At 37.8% G+C, this 18,423-nt stretch overlaps 2 protein-coding genes across 2 annotated transcripts in view; both read right to left on the minus strand.

Annotated features, from left to right (window-relative positions):
- LOC128994963 (neuronal calcium sensor 2-like) overlaps nt 1–6,195 on the minus strand; it is a 137,869-nt gene extending 131,674 nt beyond the window's left edge. Inside the window, exon 1 of the mRNA XM_054419820.1 lies at nt 6,170–6,195. The gene's annotated coding sequence lies outside the window, so the exon portion shown is untranslated. The remainder of the gene's footprint in view (nt 1–6,169) is intronic.
- The window catches only part of LOC128994962 (neurocalcin homolog), a 146,798-nt gene extending 139,775 nt beyond the window's left edge, over nt 1–7,023 (minus strand). The window contains exon 1 of the mRNA XM_054419818.1: nt 6,848–7,023. The gene's annotated coding sequence lies outside the window, so the exon portion shown is untranslated. The remainder of the gene's footprint in view (nt 1–6,847) is intronic.
- Between the last annotated feature and the right edge of the window lie 11,400 nt (nt 7,024–18,423).

An 18,423-nucleotide genomic window follows, 5' to 3' on the forward strand; every position in this document is an offset into this window, starting at 1 on the left:
CATTAAAGTGTTAGCAAAACGGGAGTGCCGATGGAAACCAGGTCAAGTCCCTTCAAACGCACGCACCCCCACAGGTCTCCATCGGCACTCCCGTTTTGCTAACACTATAGTTGCATTGAAAGCTTAAAGGTACGTTGAAATTAAACGCGCACGAGTGTGGACATAGCTAATGATCGAAGTAAAGCTGGATCCAGTTTCAAACCATAAAAAAATACTGTCTTTTATTTTTTATAGGCCTAAACATCATTATTATCATTATTATTCAGTTCTATATCAATTAATTGCTGAAACAGGACATTCTTTATCATAACTATATTGTCTGGTAAAAAATATCAGCAGGTGCAATGAATCACAACAGAATATGCTCACCAATCTATATATTAATTTGAAACTGTTTTTCTTTGTGACAGCTAATTTGAGAGAACGGCTGGGCGTAGAAACTTGGTAGAGGTGTCTAAAGAATGGGCTTGGTCTGTAGATGAGCCATCAAAAGAGAAACGTGATAAATTCCCTTGGGGCTCTGCCCCAGTGGCCTTTAAATTCCACCCCATGTTATTCTTATGGGGGAAAAACGGGTTTTTGTCACAGCTAATTTTAGAGAACGGCTGGGCGTAGAAACTTGGTAGGGGTCTCTAAAGAAAGGTCTTGGTCTGTAGATGAGCCATCAAAAGAGGAACGAGATAAATTCCCTTGGGGCTCTGCCCCAGAGGCCTTTAAAGTCCCCTCAGCAGATTTGTTTACATTATGACAATATGTATAATTTTACACTAATTTTAATGAAACAGCTGTTAATTTTTAAATTGTAATTTCAATTTGTCAAAATGAAGTATTTGCAATGGTTTTTTCTTGTGATTTTAAAATCGATTTTCTTCTGCATCGTGTCATGTTTTGCAATATAATATTCTATTGCCAAATCAGTGGAAAATCGTAATATCACAGTAACTCTTAAAATTATTTCTTATGGAGTTAACTTATTTGCAAACAATGGAAACATAAGAAAGTCATAGAACACAACCAAATAGAAGATATAGAAATAATGTTTTTTTTTCTTCATTTATAATCGTTATTATAGAGAACCTAATGCGGGTATGAGTGGGAAACATCTGTAGAAAACTCTAAAAAACAAGATCAGCTTTTGAAAAAAGATAAGATATTTACAAACAGTTTTGATTATATCTAACTGTTGTGTACATCGTGAGTATTTCCATAATCTTTGAGTCGACTTTTATAAAGTCATCGAAAATTATGACCGTTATTCGTTTTAAAATTACGCCTGTAATACTTCGCAATTGCTCGAATTAGAGCAACAGGTACACTAGTAATAATTAGTTTGAGACTACCACAATCCTTAAATAAGTCAAAATTGCATTGACTGTTAATCAGGTACCAGTATGTGTTTAGTTTCACAGAAAAAGACTGCAACACCGGTCTATAAATGGAGCAATAGCTTCATCACGTATGACGGAGCTGGCATAAAGCCTACACTATCAACAGCGAAATGAATTGCTCATTGTTTTTCAACATTGTATGGCCTTGGCACCAAACTATTAACCCTTGAAAACTCTCCACTAATACAAACACCCTATGAGCTTCCACAGTACAAACAATTTAACTTACAACATTTCTGTCAAACTACTGATTGAGATACCTTCCAATAGTTATAATACTTGACAGAGTTTACGTTAGTGACCTATCGATTCATTGGATAACCGTGCTGAATATCACCTGCATTTGATAGAAACCAGACTATTTTAACTTAAGTCTAGATTAATTAACTGCATTTGAAAAGAGATACTATGTTCTCGGGTTTAAATCAAGAATTTCATAAAAGACAGTGATGCAAAAAAAGCTGAAACAAATAGTAAATGCGGGGATGACTGAGACTAATTTTTGTAAATGATCTTTAAAAAGATCGACTAGCGTAACTTATTCTATTAAATTGTTGAGGATTGAAAACTTTGTGATGAATCAACTACAGAAGACTCCCTCTTTTCTGATCTCCTCTGAACCAGGCCAGTACAGATAGGTGCAAATGGTTTTTTAAATCAAACCTGAGAATGACTGGAGAACTAACCCAAATGTTCTAAAAATTGTGAGAGCATTGTATTTGGATACGTCATCACTGGTCTAAAATTTGTCCCACAAAAAAAAGTCGTTTCAGTACTGCTTACTTCTAACCGATCCAGTCCGGTTAAACCAATTAGCTGATAAAAATTGTCGGGTTAAAGATTCACACATATCAGTTACGGCACGTCACAGTTCAGACATATCAGTCACGTCACAGTCAACCAAAATATTCTTTAATGGATTAACGATTATGAAAATAGTGTTTCAATTGCGTTATCTAAAATCATCTGGCGCAGGTCCGTCAGTCGCTCTGTCGGCGTCCGTCAGTCAATTTCAGATTTCTTTCCACCAATGTTTTTGGATTGTTTGGACACCTGACGGCAATTGATGTTAGAAAATAGTGTTTTTGTTATTTAAATGATTGTGTTTATATTTTGAGTACTGTTTGGAACAATCAACAAGATGGACGGTGAAAATTTGATAGAATATAGGGTTTTAATTTTAAATATTTGACTGTAACATCAATGTAAATATTAGAGACGGAAGACTGACTGTAACCAACTGACGGACAGTTGCCTGAGGAATTGCGGATTCAACTGAGACTAAAACTGTGACTGGTCTGTAACGGAACTGTGACTGGACTGATGTGTGTGAATCAACCTTAAAGTGCAGTCCAGTTGAACCGGATGTCGAGTTAAAAGGTGTTATGATACGAAAAAGTCTACTGTACATATTCTTCATCAGTGTGTACTTCAGTAAAACGCAAACTATAGACTCACTTCTACCTCATATGTTTGATTTGGAAGGTTTCCAGTATGATTGTGGATACCCTACACCACCTTTTCCCAACATGTAGTGTGCGTACCACCTAGTAACGCTGAGGTCGCTGCGGTGGTACTTGGAGACGTTTTAAGTAGAAGTATTATAAATTAGGATTGATTGGGCTGATGAAAACATTAGTTCATGGCGTCGTTAACTGTGTCTAGTCAACAAGACATTTAGAAGAACAAGATTATTGTAGGCCTAACGTAATAAAAATTAAGCTATGTACCTACTGACTAAATAATTCTAGCGAAATATGAGTTAAATATAAACCCTTGTGTCCGGTGTGAGTTTTATCAATTATTAAAATGTAAAATTTAATTTTAGAAAAGCTCAGCCACAACTCGGAAATGATCAGGACCAATCAGAAAAAGATTAGGATATTCTCAAATTAGCTTTCTAATCTTCAAGCACAGGCTTCTTGTAATAACTTTTCTTATTTCTGTTTTACTGATATCCCAATGAGAAATGGTGTCTGAGTCCAGAATCGACCTCGCTCGCAATCCAGGAACCATCATATTTTTAAAGTAATTGCCAATAGTTGCCTTGTACGCAGCCTCATCACGACAACACGAGCCTCAACGAGTCTCATCACCATTAACTAGCATCATTAGTGAAAAGAATTACGCAAATTTCAGCTCTGTAGCCGTCATGTACGCTTTGCTGTGTTTTTTTATAATTTTTTAAAAATAAAATTTTTCACCCTGTTCCAGGTAAGGCCAGTGTCAAGTTGTTTTTTTTTTTAGAAGAAACATATCCAATACCAACATTCATCACCGGATGGCTTGAGATTATGATAGGCCTACTTTATACTTTTCAATGAAATGGCGACCATACAAAGTAGGTATTTTAAGCCAAGTATGAATGGAGATGAGTGTAGGATGAGTGGCGGGATCTTGTAGTCTTTTTAGTGACTAAGGCCGACTTATTCCTTAGACACAGCTGTTAATTAATAGTCCATAGGCCTACAGCTAATGGCAACTAAAGAACCTACAGTTTATAGTGGAATCCGAACCACATTTTTGTCTTGGTATACGAATTGGTATAATTTTCAGGATAGTACTGCGGATAGTCTTAGTACTCACTCGTGCGGACGTTAATCCATACCAGGGAGTATCGCATCCACAGTGCATGCCTATAAATATCCACAATTCGTAACCTCCTAGTAGCAGGATTACAGGACGACGCCACCCGTCCCAGCAGTCATACTAGTAAGAATACGTGCAAAGATACTAGTAGCGTGGAAAATGCAAAAATAGACTAGGGAGTTTAAAAATGGCCGTGATAATGCTCATTCCAGAAGGAATTGATTTTTTTATGGGTACCCAGACATTTCAAAGAAGACCACTACCTATTGAAAAATTTTTTCACAGCCATTTTTACACGACATAAGTTAACTCTGTCCGCACATTTACTCTAACTTATTTCATAACAGACATCACCTTTTATTCATTTGGCGATGAATGTCAGCATTGAATAGCCTACATTTATTGTAATCAAAAACTGTAACACTGTCAGACGCGGGCTGAGATTTGATTGTTTATACCATTTTTTAAACACACAGTGAAGCGTAAATGACAGTTACAGAACTGAAATTTGTGTCTTTCTCTTCATGAATAATGCCAGTAAATTGTGATGAGCTTTGTTGCAGCGTACAAGCGAATTACGGATTCATATGTGAAACCAGCACTGTTCAGTCTATAAGAAATATTAATTGGAAATCATTTTATTAGACCTAAATAATTACTTTCCAACGGATAACATATTAATTTTATGTTTGGTATTTTTGTAATGTAGTTTTATAGGTAAGGCAGACAGAGACAGAGATAGACATAGTGGCAAATCGCTTCCGGCTAGGTATCGTACGATGTCCCCCTCCCTGCCTATCATAGTGTACTCTTATACATGAAAATTAAGTAGGGTGTTGTACCTAGTTTGTTCGTTGCCGGTTCGATATGGCTAATTATTTTTTTTCTCTCTTGTCCGATCCTTTCCATGGGCGTTATGGATTACTATCTCTTTCTCTAGTTATCTTTTATTTTGTAAAGTTGTCTTAAGTTAAAGTCTCCTTACATATCTCTCAAATAATACAGTGGTTTGTGCTGAATTAATTTCCTCAGTGCTTCAATCTTTGAGTTCTTCTTGTGCGTGTTTCATGAGCTGGTTCTCAGGACATTCATTCGTGGGGACGTAGACTTTATCAGTCTACCGCAAAGGGATTTTTTGTGAAAGACCTTTGTTTGCGTCGACTCTTACTTTAAGATCAAGATAGCCTATCCATTTTTCCTTAGCTGATATTTTCCCCTCTGTGCATGGAACACCATGGCTTGGAACAACGCCTTCCCCATCTCCTTATAGAACAATGAACGCTGGCGAGTGACTCTTAGGCCTACAGTAGGCCTATATCATTATCTAGTTTATAAGACGTTTGCAAGCTTTTTCGGTTACCGACCGAATCGGGTGGTATTTCAATTTAATTACCTATTTTCATAGGCTTTTCCTCCTAGTGCCATATTTTATCCCCCACCAAACAGGCCCTTACTTTAAAAACCGCCCTCGTAACTTTCAGGGTCATAAAAAACTACTCAAGCTATCGACCTTTTTTTAAATGGAGAAGCATAACGTCAACTCTTGCTGCAAAAAGGTGACAAAAAAATCTACTTACCGAATTCTGCATTAGGCTATAAGTATTTATAATTAATAGGTTGAGTCTACGTTAGATTAGATAAGTTACGGTCCCCATTTAACTTTGATACCGGTACAAAAGTTGGCAAGAACCAAAGAAGATTTCAACTTTTTAATACTCTTCCTACCACTACCTATTGTAAATGGGTGGTTAAGACAGCCTAGCATTTTTAATATAGGCCTACACAAATAAATTAAACCTACCTAGAACAACTCAAAAGCAATCAAAAATAAAATTTTAATTTGACACTGGTGATAATATATAGGTCTAGACTTAACCCGTAGCTCTTAGGTATCTGTGAATTTCTTACCCTTACATTTTGTGCTTTTGATTGCAAAACTTCTTGTTTCTAGCACTTAATGAAAAGAAATTAGGGTACCCCAATAATTCCACCAAAAAAAGAATTCATTTGCAAGACTTTCACATCTTAAATTGATTGGAAACATTGTCTGGAACATAAACCTAACTCACTAAGTTAACCTAACATTGAAAACCAAAGACCTTGATCAAGCTTATGGTACCATAACGTTAAAACCTAACTTCACTGCACTTACAGAACATCCAAACAACATAAAAAAGAATATATTTTCTTACCTTAAGTGTTTAGTTGGAAATCCTTGGGCACTAATATTCCATTCCATAATACTTCTGGTCATCTAGCCTATGTGCACTTTCTACCACGGATGAAGGTTACCTATCCTGAAATATGCTTTACCCAACAATGCATTTACCCAACAATGCAACACAATAGTAATAATAGGGCTACGTTATATAGGCTACAATGTCATCAAGCCATTGATCAATGACCAGCCTAACCTTTCATTTTAATGAACTGATTTTAAGTAATTTTGGTCTGTGATTGATGTATCTTAACAGCCTTGATTAACAGGAATATGGTGGATAAAATACAAGCACTAGCCTTTCTTAGGACATAAACGTATTTTTAATAAAATGTTTGAATGTTCAAATGACAACAACAATAAAGTAAGGTTATGTTGACTGATAACAATTTTTTATTTGACATAGGATTGATTTATTGTTTCAGCAACAACAGCTAGAATGAAACTGTTTTTTTATGCTTGGTGCTTATTGATCTTTTCGATTTGTGTAAAGACAGTATCATAATATCAACGAAAATATAATAAAAATAAGTTTAACTGTGGACGTGTGACCAAAAAGAAGTAAATTTTCAGGTTATTTTTGTCACTGTAAACCTAACAGCGTTGCAGAAACATAGGGACGACTTTAGTGATAATAGTGAGACCTACAAACCTATGGTTCCTCTGACACAAGAATATTCCTACGATCAAACTAAATTCACTGACATTTTCACAAATCAAACAGAAATACTTCTACGACGGTTGCCATTATGGTAAAACAAAACTTCCAGCCAACACGGAAAGGAACAAGCACTGCGATTTGCTGGAACAGACTAACCTTTCCGCGATATTTAGCTGCTATTGGTGGGAGGCGACGGGCATTTTGGCGGTTTATTTAAAATAGCACATGAGAATGTTCTATTTGAATACAGTCGACTAGTTTAGCAGAATTAGAGCATAAATTGAAACTTTATTAATTTATTGGTTTTTTGCACATTTGTTTTAAATATGCTTTTCTTACTTAAGGCTATTACAGAACTGGTTGTACATACCAACGAACCAGCATGACATCCTCTTTTGGTTGTTTATATTATGGAACTAATTAAAATGTTGAGGTAACTTATTAATTCCTATATAATAACTATAGATTTTCAAAATAATATTTTTGTGTCTATTCCTAAAAAAAAATTATTGGAACTAAGCTTTACAGGATTACGTTAGAATTCCTCCTTTAAAATTATTTCGATTGCTGGCTTGGTCCTATATAATATTTACCGTACTTCTCTTGACAATGATTTCAAGACCTCTCTCTATACTGTTCCTTCCATTTTCCTGTCAGTTTCTTACAGGAGGATGATAAATACCTTATTACAAAGGATGAATTAAAGTGTACTGAAATTATGTATTAATTTTTAGGACCACCAAAAGCTGCATAATTTGCCTCTCTTTGCTTGCACTTTATTAATACGGCACATATTGATCCGTAGCCGTGCGGCATGGTCCGGGCAGTGCAGTGCAACACAGCAGAAGGCAGCATTGGGTAAAAAAATCAGTGTTGCACAGTTAACATCGCATATTGGGAAGCATAGTTTCATACAGTTCTCGTTATAGTATGTTATTGAGTTTCTTGTGTGAGCATGTTGTCAAAATATTTAGATTTGAGTTCTGAGTCAGATTCAGATGCTGATTGTACTGCTTCACCAAAAAAAACATATGCCGGTAAACAAATTAATATGTTTTTAGAAAAAAGAACATATAATTTTAGTTTTTAGAAAAAATATATTACCTTCACTTTTTTGTATTAGAGTGTAACCATATACGCGGCTTGAGCTGAGCGCAATGTTAAGTGGTGATGGTGATAGTGCAGTCCTCGGAGAGGTTTGTCATATAATTTATAGTATCACAATATCTCTAAATCCTCAGCTATCATCACGGCTCGCTTCACCTCTTCAATTACGGTTGACGGCCCCTTCCTATAAATCAATTCTGACGAGGGCTAAGGTCCCCTGCAGCAACCATGGCTGAATTTAGTCGGGAACGGATCAACTTATCGAGGACTTTCCCAGGGGTATACAACATACAGAGGGGTCTCTAAGAGGACGTTAGTTCTGGGTCTCCTTTCCCCTTCCTTAAGAGCACAAGCCTTGCTGTTTTCCAGCACAATGGAAATGCCAACTCTGCCAGTCAGTTATTGTACTATAACTGTACGTGCTCAAAAGAATCAGGGGATTACTCCCCGAGAGAATCAGGGACGGTTGGCAGTACTGACTGCTAGAGTTAATAGTGGATATTTGATGATCTCGTTATATTTTAATTTTACCATTTTTTTTTTTCTTTTTCTTTTTTTTTTTTTGTAATTGCAAAGTGTTTGGACAATACACATAGTGTAAGGAACATTTGTTTTGTTGTTTGGCGCCTTAGTTACGAGTTAGTCCCGTCGCAAGTGTCTTGTAAGTATAGTTATATGTCCTGTTCTAACCTCAACTGACTTACCATCACATGGTTTAACTTTGGTGACAAGACCTGCAACGGAGCTTTGACGTCATCATCAGCTAGGCAAACCTGCAGGCTGCCACTCATTTCCGGCTGCAACTAACTTTACCCGAACGGGAACTATTAACAACTGTGATCTAGATATAATACATATTCATGTCGGCACGAACAACCTGAGGGTGGGTTACAGGGGAGGTCCTGGCTACAACAGAGGTCATGGCAAGCAGGAGGCTCCCCACGACATGGCTGATTTGCTGTTTTAATGTAAACAGTTTCAACAAATTTTCCAAATTCTAAAGTCTATGTAAACAGCGTAATAATTCGGTCTGATATCACATACAAAGCTCCTTATGATTTTAACACGCAACTTGACCTTATGTGCAACAATTTTAATGTCATGTGGAGGCTAAATGTTGGGTTGCGCGGAGACACCTCGCTCGTGATGGGAGACACCTTAACAGGGGTGGTGTGTCGCGGCTGGTCTCCTTATTTAAAGCGGTGATTCCTGCGTCCCTCCGCATGATTGGAGGCTCGGCAGCACATGCTACTCACAAATCAGTTGATCCGGCACTGGCGTCGGGCCTGAGCATGGAGTCTCCCCTGCCTCACAGTGAGAAGCCAACTTCTCACTGTGAGGTTGGGGAGAGTCTAGGCTCTTCAAGTTCGGCCCCTCCCCAGTTGTCGGGAAACGAAATAATAGAAACCTGTGTATCGCTCATTTAAATATGTGCTCTCTAAACACAGGTTTTGTTGAGATTACTGCACTGGCAATTGACTTTGATTTTGATGTGTTCGGTATTTCTGAAGCTTGGCTTAAGCCGGGTTCACTTTCCGGGAGATTGAAATGAAATGAAATGAAAAGAAATGAAATGAAATATTACTTTATTATCACAAAACATTTCACAGATCCAGCGTTAGCTGGTGAAACAGGTGATATTGTCAGAGATCTTAAACACTAAGTTACATAACAAAACTAAAATCCACATAGCTTAAACTAAAATATATTTACTTATCATTTAAATAATCGGAAATATTATAATAATTTTTCTGTAAAAGGTATCATTTGAAATCATTTTTAAATTTTGAAATACTGTTAATTTCTTTGAAATTAGTGGGTAGACTGTTGTAAAGCCTTAATCCCATATAATAAGGAGATCTTTCATATAAACAAAGGCGATGTCTTGGATATTGAAAATTTGTTGAGCGTGTAAGATATGGATGACTGATTTGTTTATCATTGTACATTTGATAATTAATTTTAAAATTCACCATCATTTTAAATATATAAAGTGAAAGCAAAGTTAATATCTCATATTTAGCAAATAAAGCTCTGCATGAGGTTCTTTTAGGCATAAATGATAAAATCCTTATAAATTTCTTCTGAATTTTGAAAACTGCTTTAGAATAAGAAGTTGCTCCCCATAATTCAATCCCGTATTGCAAGACAGAAAAGAACATTGCATAGTACACTGTGAGTTTAGTTTTTAAATCTATTACATTTCTCAAAACATACATTTGAAAGCAAGCCGTATTTAATTTACCAACTATTTTTATGCGTGTTTTCCATGTTAAATTCTTATCGATTTCTAAACCCAAAAATTTTGCATTTTCAGTAAAGGATATAATATTATTATCATAAGATAATTCAACAGTGGAGTTTTGCCTATTCTGAATTGTTTGAAATAACATCACCTGTGTTTTAGAATTATTAAGTTTTAGCCCGTTGGCTGTAAACCAATTAGATAAATTAAGAATAGAAAGACTGATTTCTTGTTTAAGATTTTGCAAATTATTTGATTTAACTATTGCTGTAGTGTCATCAGCATATAAGATAAGGTTAGACGATACATTTCGAGGTAAATGATTCCTGGATACGTACTCCTCAGGGCTGACAGAGCTGGAAAAGGAGGTGGAGGTGTTGCCCTGTACATTAAGCAAGGCTTGGTTTTCCAAAGAAGGTATTTAACAGGAGTCGATCCATGCATAGAATTTATCTCGGTGGTCCTTCAAACAAAAGGTGCTAAACTTGGCGTAGCCAACGTGTACAGACCACCACAAATTAGCTATACTTGTCTTGGTTCCTTGTTTCGGGCATTGTTTGTAGACATTGCAGCTGAAATTGACTCCGTCATATGTTTAGGTGATACAAACATTGATTTCCTGTTATGAAGCGAAACATTTCCGTCGTCTGCTGAAAGTATATGACACTGTTCAACATATAACTGAACCAACAAGAGTCACTTCCAAGTCAGCCACACTAATTGATCACATTATCACTAATAAAATCTACTCAACTGGATATGTGTGGCGTAATTGATGCGTCAAGTATTTTATAGATTATAGGAAACAGAAAATCACCGACCATAAGTTAATTTACTGTAAATTAAAATGCAAACAAGAAAAAAGCTCAGCGAAATTAATTACTTATAGAGATTTTAAACACTTTAACTTTAATGATGCGATTACCAGACTGGCAAGTGTACAGTGGGAAAAAGTAAAAGACATGACTAGAGTAGATTGTATAAATGAATTTATTACAAGCAATGTGAAAGACATTTATGACGCATTAGCACCTCTAGTAACAAAACGAGTTACGAAGAGGAAATCACCTTGGAGAAATGTGGAAGTGATCATGTTAACGAAATTAAAAAATAAACTTAGAACTAAGTATAAGAAAACTAGACAAGATAAGGATTGGACGGAGTACAAGAAAATTAGGAATAGACTAAATGGTGTAATATGGAAGGCAAAAAAGAAATATTTTACTGATTACCTTGCAGACTGTAAAGATTCGAGAACATTTTGGAAATGTTTAAAACAGAGTGATTAATTGGAAAAAACTGTAACACACAACTCCCAAATACTTTTAAAGTTGATGACATGAATGATTACTTTGTTAAAATGGGATGTTTCTTTGATGCAGACACACACTTAATTGGTTCTTATAACAAAGAAAGGAAGAAAGGAATAACTAATTTATTTAACTTTAAAAAAGTCTCAGAGAAGGATGTTAAAACGGCAATAAATTAAATAACCTCTAGAGCAGTTGGAGTTGACGACTTGAGTATTTTAATGATTAAAGCAGTTTGTCCTTACGCAATTGGTGCCTTAACTCACTTGATGAATGAATCATTAGGATCAGGCAAATTTCCTCTGGCATGGAAAACTAGTATAGTACACCCATTGCCAAAAAAATTTAATCCTACTGACTTCAGTGAGCTTAGACCTATATCAGTCTTGCCTGCGATATCAAAAGTACTGGAAAAATTAGCAATAAAACAAATTCTAGAACATTTAGAAAAAGAACAAATCCTTCCAAAATTACAGTCATGGTTTAGAAGAAACCACAGTACCTGCACTGCATTAGTGAATATGTTTGCAGACTTGTTTGAGGCGAGGGACCGGGGCAGGTGTAGCTCTGTTGTGATGCTTGACTATTCACAGGCGTTTGACTCTATAGCCGGGTTTACACGATGCCAGTTGGCGAGACAATTGTCAGGACACAACTGACTGGCTTGGAATTACTGGCTTCGTGTAAACACTTCGGGCCAATTGGCAAGCCAATTGGCCCGAAATTCAGTTGTCTCCAGGAGTAGACTGAGGACAATGAGCTGGGCCCAGTGAGGCCCCCACCCCTCAAAAACCCAGTTGTCGTGACAATTGGCGCCGTGTAAACAGTGTAGAGGCCAATAGCACTGTCTTGTCTTTTGGCAGTAGTACCCTGGTTCACTGTAAAATGCCTGGGCAAGTGTTGGTTACGTGTAAACAGGTTCTCGTCCAACTTGCCTGGCCTACGACAATTCCAAAACCACGTGATGCCAATTGGCAAAGACAATTGTCTCGCCAACTGGCATCGTGTAAACCCGGCTTATAAGACATAGTTTACTTCATGCTAAATTGGGACATCTTGGTTTTATGGATAATGCAATTGCTTGGATGCAGTCGTACTTGGAAAAAAGAGAACAGGTGACTAGAGTGGGAGCTGATGTTTCACTTCCCCTTGACAAAGTCCGGGGAGTGCCGCAGGGGAGCTGTCTGGGTCCCATTTTATTCACCCTTTACACTGCAGACATATCCAATTGCATGCACTTCTGCAATGTGCACGCCTATGCAGATGACTGTCAGATGCATTTATCCTATGATGTCAACTCAATTGACCAAGCTGTTGCGAGGATGAACTTGGATTTGGCGAATGTCAGTGAGTGGTCCATGAAGCATGGTCTCAAGTTAAACCGAGAGAAATGCACTGTTCTTCATATTGCTCCGCCCAACTATGTTCAATTGATCATTGATGGAGACGTGCAGATAAAACTTGATGACGTGGAGTTGAAGGTGAGCCACACTGCCAGGACTTTGGGTGTAGTACTGGACAGTGGACTTACCTTCTCTGATCATATCACCCATGTTTCCCAGCTGGCGTTGGGTAGATTGCGGGGTCTGTACAAATGCCGAACCATCCTACCTGAGTCAGCCAAGATTCAGTTGATTCAATCAATTTTCTTGTCAGTGCTATAATACTGTTTTCCTGGCAACAGCATCACGAATGAGGGCATGGAAAGGATTCAAAAAATTCAGAACACCGCAGTAAGATTTATATATGGTATGCGGAAACGCGATCATATATCTGAATTTGAAAAAACTGCCGGTCTTTTGCCCTCAGCAGCCTTATGCAGGATGCAAACCTGCACTCTGGTTCATCGGGTACTGGTCAAAAAAGAACCAGCTTACCTGATGGAAAGACTGGTCTCCCGCGATCGGGTGCCTCGGTGCAATACTCGACAGGAAAAGCTGTTTCACTTCCCGAGAGTGAGGCTGGAGATTGGCAGGAGAGGTTTTTCATACTTTGGGCCAAAGTTGTAAAATGACCTCCCCTGTGATCTTAAGTTGCTGGGTGTTCCAGCTTTTAGAAATAAGCTAAAAGAAATGTATAGAAAGGACCTCAAATTTTGTAAATAGATTATGTACTTTTTGTTATTAGTTGTATTTAGTATTAGTAATTAAATTGACAAGAGTTATCCTGTAAAGCAGTATGTACTGAGGAATGCTTGCTAAATAAAGGCGTTTTTATTTATTTATTTATAAATTAAAAGCACCTTCTTAAGAACCTCGCCAACAGGTAACCCATCAGTTCTAGGAGCCTTGTTGTTTTTTTAAGGGATAGTCCGCAGTCTCCAGCTCCTTATGAGTGAAGAGGACATCGTCCATCCTCCCAAACTCACACTGTGGGTGCAGCAGTATGAGCCGGAAAAAGGGATTTGTCTATCCATGACGGAAGGTGGAGAGCGGGTTGACCAGGCCCCACGGGTTGGAATCGACATTGTTCCTTAGTTTTTTCTAGCAGTTGTGTTTGCTCCGTGTGATGGACCGGCGGAAAGACTTCCTTGTCACCTTACGTCTCCATCATATATGGATGACGTCTATCCACGGGTACCCTGGCCCTCGTAGTGAGTTATCTAGCTCTCAAGGCAGCTCAACGACAAATCCGGGATCTTGGCAGTCCACCAGTATACGGGTCACTTATAACACCAGGGGCGCCTGTGGGGCATTTACTCATCCCAAGCTGAGGCAATCAGCCCCATCATAGATTTAACTGATGCCTCTGCATGAGCCATGCCAAGTGCGGCAGGCACCACCGGCGCTCCCCCCAGGATAGCTTCGAGGAATCTGCCCACGACCAGTTTTTTTTTCCGAGATGCAGAAGATGTCTTGGGAGACCATCCAAGACATCGGTAGACCGACATAGAAACATAGTTTTGTGTAAATTTAAAATTCCCATTTTGTTCTCATGAAGAATTGGTAAACTGTTTTGTAGTTTGCTTGTTTTTGTATGATACATTTTGATCAAATTTGGCAAATGTATTTATGTTATCCTTAAGCTATTAAGATTTCATGAAAAACCCTGCTTTATCAATACATACTTAGGTTTTCTGCTAAAGGTAAGGTAAAACCTGTAGCAGCAAAGCTAAGTATGTAATCATTAAACCTAATATTATTTTAATAGGGAATAAATCTGACAAGTTTGAGGAAATATTTTAGGAAAAATCCAAACAGGCAAATGGCATTTTCTTAGTTTGTAGGTTTGCTAGTGCAGGGGTATTGTTTCTTTTTAAGACCAGCATCTATATAAAGGGTGATCCAGTTAGAGGTTAAATTTAAAAATTAAATAATACGTATTGTAGTTTACTTACAAGGTATTTTTTTATTTATACACATTTATTAAAGATTGACATTACACATGGAAAATAATATCTGTCAAATGACCGCCACGTGAATCCCGGCAGACTTCAACCCTTTTGATGAAATTTTCCATCACTTTCTCGATCATTTGTTGTGGAATTTGATGGATTACCCTGTGAATCTCGTCCTTCAGCTCCAGAATAAAGTTGGCCTTGTTTGCAAAAACCTTCTGCTTCAAATATTCCCAAAGAAAATAGTCCATTGGTGTGAGATCACATGATCTTGCTGGCCAATGCTGATCACCGAAACGAGAGATTAAACGGTCGGGAAATTTTGTGTGCAACAACTGCACTGTTTCTCGTGCTGTATGACAAGTGGCCCCATCTTGTTGAAACATCAAGTCGTTCAACTCGTTATTGACAACCAATTCTTCCAACTGTTGCAAAAAATAATCGCTTATCATCTCCCGATAATGTTCTCCATTGACTGTAACTGCATCGCCATGGTCATTTTCAAAATAGTAAGGACCAATCACGCCGCCAACCCACAATCCACACCAAACAGTTACCTTTTTTGGATGCATTTCTTTCGGTTGAATAGCATGAGGATTTTCAGTTCCCCAAATGCGGCAGTTTTGTTTGTTTACATAGCCATTGATATAAAAATGAGCTTCATCAGAAAAGATGATTTTGTTCACAAAATTTTCATCACGTTGATTACCGTATTCTCTAACACCCAGTTAACAAATTCAAGCCTCTGTTGGTGATCTCCCGGTTTCAATTCTTGTGTCAATTGGATCTTATACGCATGCAAATGTAGATCTTTAGTCAAAATGTGCTGAGTTGTACCGTAGGAGAGGCCTAATTGCTGGGAACGATGACGAATTGAGGTTGACGGATTTTCTCGAACACTGGCACTTGTTGCAGCAATTCCACTGATCGGCCACTCCGAGGGCGTACTGGTCTTTTAACATCTAACACTGAACCCGTCACATTAAATTTATCAATCAGTTTTCTAATCGCCGCACGTGATGGACGGTTATGGTTACCAAAATCATTTCTCAGTGCTCGAATCGTGTTAGTAAAGTTTTCCCCATTTTTGAAAAAGGTTTTTACAATTAAAACAAGTTCTTCATTCGAATATAGTTCCATAACAACAAATTTAAATGTCAATGCACAACAGTGCCTAATAACAAAACATCAGCTTTTTATCTTGCATACGGAACCAGTGCTACCAACTTAAAATTGTAACCTCTAACTGGATCACCCTTCAGTTAGAGCCACCGATTGTAAGGAGTAATGTATGATAATTGTAATGCAGTGTTTTTTATTCTCTTAACACAATTTATCAGTTTTAGACCAACAAATCGTTACTATTTTTTATGTTAATCGTTTATGTGGAGCACTTGCTGACAAAATTTGAAAAACATTGATGTTTTCCGTAATTCTTGATCTCTGTTACAAGAGTTCCTGTTGTGGCCAAGCAAGCTAGTTAAATTCTTATACTATCACCGTGTTATTTAACTTATTCTATATACTCTAGCTGGTTTCTGCCCATAATTGAAAGGTTATAAATATCTGCACATCAGAGCTGGTAGTGGTAGTTGCATCAAGACAATCATAAAAGTTAATGAAACTTCGCTTGCTGATGTTTAAAACTACCAAGGTATACTGTTACCCATGGTAGTCTATAGATGTTTCAAATCGGTTATCTCTTGTTTCATCATGAACATATTATATATACAACCACCTCCAAACTCCCTCTCACAGGCTACACTCATTTTTTTGTCCAAACTCTTTTCTCCATACTTATACATCAGCTGACGGTGGTCTTCAATAATGGGTAAACCGTTATTAGATCAGAGGAATATAATCACAAAGCGCTTTTCATCTTGGCAGTGGTATTAATTTCACTTCACATCGTTATTGGATACAAGACTAGCTATCTAATCCATAAAGATGACATTGAATATAAGACCTTTGTTTGGAAGACAAACTCCCACGGGCAGAAGATGGTATTGCTTACGTTTGGTGCCAGAGATGCGGTGCAGCTGCTAGCTGAAGACCACATCAGACTCGAGTGGGTCAGATGCCAGGTTGATGAGAAGCTCGTGGCCCCCAGATGCTTATGAAGTCTGGCCTACAGAATAAATATCTAACATATTAGGTCTTTATATTCTGTGGTTTCAGGTTACTTAGCCAATTGTTGTAGCAGCCCGGACATGAACCAACGTTTGCTACAGTGCGGTGGTCAAGAACACAGGGAGCATGTGCACCACAACCGAGTCGTCCTCTTCTGTGCACAGAAGCTGGATTGAAGGCGAACATGTAAAGCACTCTACTAGATTCAATTACTGTGGGGCATACAAGCAGGGGCTCCAGAAGCTCAGGTAAATAAAAAACCAAATGACCATATAGTCATTCAATTAAACATATTCAGAGGAGCAGTACAACCAATGGCCTGCTGTATAAATTTGCCACTAAGCGAGGCTCTGACATCCTGCTTCTCATTGAGCAATGAGAAGCAACTGCATTGTTTACTATTTGTCAGAACCTTCGCTCACGACAGTGGTTTACGGATATTTTTTGCATTGCTGCTATCTGGACCTTGAATAATTACCTCGCTCCTGTAGCTACCTGGTAACTAGCTCGTGAAACTGCTTCGCTATGTAGGATGAATGATGTTAATGATATGATGACTTTTAAACTCATCCCAGATCCCGGACAGCCAACCATAGATGGAAAAGCAGCACAGCCAGGTAGACTACTTTGTGATGCAGCTTCTTTCCGGTCAAGGGTATTCCAAATATTATTTACATAATGTGGGCAAAGTCGCCAGCTCGGATTGTCTGTGCTGTCCTGGAGTGTGACAGGTGGCAGCGCAACTATATTTCTCACTCATTGGTGTTATAATCACTCCAGAAAAAAACATAGGACCTATGCTTCAGGGAGAAACAGCAGGGAGCAGGGAACTCCTCATGAACATTAAATAGAGCCAACATAAGATACAAAACTGGAAAACTTAACTTCTTATAGCTGGAAAACAAATTAACTTAAAGATGGAAGAGCTATTACAAAAGAGGTCCATTTAAAGTAAATTTGCTTGTGTAAAACTGTATGTCAAAGATTCAATCAATTATAGGTACCTAGTTAATTTTTATTTGTGCGTCGTTGGATTAAAAAAGTTCAAGAAGAAAACAACACTATATTTCTAGACCTACAATACACTCTGAGTTTGCAAAACAATATGTTGAGTCTTATCGGCAAATTATCAACAACACTAAAACTCATAGGATATTTAACAATGCATATCGACAATTAACACATTTGCTACCAATCGCCACATATATGTAGCGCTGCGGTCATTGCCACGGACTGAGGTATACATTTTAATATTACACATGAGACCAGGTGTCACTTGGTGAACAGCAGTACACGCAGACCACGGGAAAATTGTGATGCAGCAAAGGAAAAAACAGTGTCTTGCCAACTATAGTTCGGCCGCTTAGAAAACGACCTGCTTGATTGAGGAGGTCGCTTTCTAAGCGGCTATCATATGACGTCACTAATCATCATGTCC

This window comes from Macrosteles quadrilineatus, unplaced genomic scaffold (assembly GCF_028750875.1).
Source record: "Macrosteles quadrilineatus isolate MER2022 unplaced genomic scaffold, UCM_ALF_1.0 Scaffold_5__1_contigs__length_97177068, whole genome shotgun sequence".
Classification (NCBI taxonomy): domain Eukaryota; kingdom Metazoa; phylum Arthropoda; class Insecta; order Hemiptera; family Cicadellidae; genus Macrosteles; species Macrosteles quadrilineatus.